Consider the following 3,509-nt stretch of genomic DNA (forward strand, 5'->3'; position numbering starts at 1 on the left):
GAAGAGAGAGAGAGAGAAGAAAGGAAGGAGCTAAGTTGGGCTAGAGGGGAGTGGGCTGGGCTAAGAGGTGGTCGTGGAGGTAGTTGGAGGAGATGGGAGGAGGTAGTGGTGGAGGGGCTAGAGAGAGAATGTCTACATTTTTAAGAGAGGAGTTGCTAGCAAAAGCTCGCTCCAAATCTCCCTCCACCAAGCTCCCTCAAAAATCACACTCTTCCTAAATATCCATCTTTATCTTGGGTGTCACCCTTGCCAACTCTTGACCCTTGTACATCCTTGTCTTTGTCTGTATCCTTTTGTGGCTTCTCTACATACTTCTTATCATCTTCCTCCTTTTTTTGGTCCCACTCATCCTCATCATCCTCCGAACTATCAAACCCCTCATGGTGCTTGTGTTCTTTCCTTGATGTTCTATTTCATCTAGGAGGCCCTCCAATTCCACATGATTCTCATGGGGGATGGACTATTGCAGCTAGGCCACATGTTCTATTCCAAAGAAGAATGCTAGTTGGAGCTTCAATTATTGATGGGACTATGATGTATAGTAAAAGAAAGGATTTTGGGCAATAGGTAAGACATTCCATATGGATTAACTTTTTGTAATCATTTTTCGCTAACATCTTTCCTTAACCTTCGAGAATCACATCAAGTCATCTTGGCAATTTTCCATATTAAGGGGCATTCTGACCCAATACTCTTCTAACATCATCTCTATGTAATCTTCTGCTAGCCTTAGTGCTACTTTTTTAAATAGGGAAACCAATGCAATGAAATTTGTGACCATGGGGTGCACATCTCTTCATTGTATAAATCAACAAAGTTGTATAGGACAAGGGTGCCTTGAAAAAACATCATGGGAATGTACAGCTGAAGCCTTTGAGGGCAAAACATAACAATGTTAGTCTAGCAACATGCCTTGGTAAATGAAGGTGGTGCCTAGTGTATATCTAATTAACTTTAACCTTATGTGGGGGATTTCACTATCACACAATAGATTTGGCAGCATATTAAGGCCATGTCTCTCTTAAGACATCATCCCTCTCCTCTTGGCTATGTGTAGGAGTGTTGGGTGTAGATGGATCTTGGTTCTTTTTTTTCTCCTCTTGGAGGGCCTTCAACTCTGATTTTGTTCATATCCTATGTATTTTATTCAAGGTTTCTTTGAATATTCTCTTCCTTTACTTAAATTTTAATCACCTTTAAGCATGTTGTAAGTGTGTATTGCATTGACTTGTATTTTACTCACCTTTAGTATGCTTCATGTAAGTGTGTACTATAGTGACTTGTTAGATTTCTCAAGGTGATTCTTCAAGAGGACTGACTACCTTATGGGTAGACATAGCTACCTCCTTGTTCCTTGCCTTTGCTTCTTCCTTGAGTTGCAGGACTACATCCTCTAAGGCATGCCTTATACATCTGTGCTTTGGCCATGTGGGACTAAGCAGCTAGATTGTGTTATAGACAATAGACTTGGCACTCCTCTTTTGCTTTTGGATTTGGCACTCCTCTTTCGCTTTTGGATTTGGCACTATTGTATAGTCTATTACATGCCCTTCACCCAACAAGTAGGCACTCAACCTTGCATTTTGTGATAACTTTGTGATCTTGCTTATTGTCTGCTATGTAGAGAAGGTGGAAAACAAACACTTTGAAGAGGCTAAGGAGGTGGGGTTTGTTCTATTTATGGTTCTGGGACTGTAGGCTATGGCTACTTCAGGACCTTTCTTATCTCCTGGCCATACTCTTTCTCCTTGCCCTTGTCCTTGTTCTTCTTTGTCTCTGTCTCCTTTTCAGCTTTTGTGTCTATTTCAATCTTAGACCGAGCCTTAACCATAGTAATATTTATGTGTTTGTCAGTGATAAACTTTTGCTTTGAGCTAGCTTCTCACCAATGGCCCCTTCATGTGTTCTCTTCATGTCAATACATGAGGAGAATCAATGTTTTATTCAAATTCAAATTAATCAATGTTTTATTCAAATTCAAATTATACTCACTATTATTATTATAACCAGATCACCTTGAGTTTTTTTGGTGTTTTCAAATTCAAATTCTACTCAGTATTATTATTATAACCAGATCACCTTGAGTTTTTTTGGTGTTTTCAAATTCAAATTATACTCACTATTATTATTATAACCAGATCACCTTGAGTTTTTTTGGTGTTTTCAAATTCAAATTCTACTCAGTATTATTAACGAGGTGATTATCTCTAATTACCTTGAGGTTTTTTGGTGTTTCAAGCTTTAAATCATAAATACATGGGCTTATATTACATGTCAAATCACTTTTTTACAAAAACAGTGATGTCAAACTCAAGTAAGATAAGTAGCCACCTAGTGATTCTACCTGTCATATAGGGCTTATTTACTAGGTACAAGAGGGCGTGATGGTCTACAAGGAAAACAAACTTGGTCGCCAAAAGATAATGGCGAAACTTCTTAACCATGTAAACCATTGCTAATCCCTCCCTCTCAGTTGTGGTGTAATTCCTCTCTACTTTGTTGAGTTGGCGCGATGACTGGGAAAACTGATGGGGAAGTCCATCTTGTGTTTGCATGGCTGGGCCAGTATGCATTCTATAGCAAATGCCGAGGCATCAATGTGGACATGGAAGATGAGATCCCAGTTGGGGGATCTGAGGATTGGAGCGCTTGCCAAGGATTCCACTCAAAAACTATAAGGAGTCTGTATAAAGGGGTCTAGCAATATCAGTGTATAAAAATGAATCACCGATAATAGCCGACATGTCCCATGAAGCTGTTGAAATGAGTGATGCTAGAGTGCCAAGTCACCTAGCCAAGTTATCCCACATGAGCTATCATAGCTTTGTTGTACTCTCCTCATATAAAAGGGGTCCCTTTCAAGCAATGTATCGAATCAACTCATCTCAAGCAATCAACCATTGGAGAGTTTTTGAGTAAGTCTCTCGTGCATTTTCATTTTGTCATTCAGTTAATATAATTAATCATGTTTAGTTTTGCATTTCGTCCTCCTTAGCAAGCTAGCTTGCTCTAGATCCATGATTCTTATCATGGTATCAGAGCAAAGGCTAAGAAAGCTAGCATAGGAGGCTTGCATTAGCATAGGGCTAGAATAGGTCTGTAGTGCATATTCATCCTTGCTTTGTGAAGTAGTCCCAAGAAAATAGAGGGCTGCTAAGCAAGCGAGTAGATGGAGCATAGAAGGATGCATTAGAACTTTGCATCAAGAAGAAGAAGAAGAAGAAGAAGAAGAAGAAGAGCATTTCATCTGCCAAAGCAAGGTGTGAAGGCACACCATCATCTGCCACAAATCTACCTGAGCTAAACATAGAGCAGTTGCTTGACAAGATCTGACCACCGTTGTCTTTAGCCATTTTTGAGCACCTCTGCTCTAAAAAAATCAACCAGAAAATGCCCCACAATCCATGCCATTGAGCTAAAAGGACAAATCAATCAACATCTCAACTTCCAAGATGCTATCACTGTGGAAAACTTGGTCATACCAAGAATGAATGTCGTGATAAAGATAA

This window comes from Cibotium barometz, chromosome 52, assembly GCF_041138505.1.
Source record: "Cibotium barometz isolate CiBa-2024 chromosome 52, ASM4113850v1, whole genome shotgun sequence".
In the NCBI taxonomy this organism is placed as follows: Eukaryota; Viridiplantae; Streptophyta; class Polypodiopsida; order Cyatheales; family Cibotiaceae; genus Cibotium; species Cibotium barometz.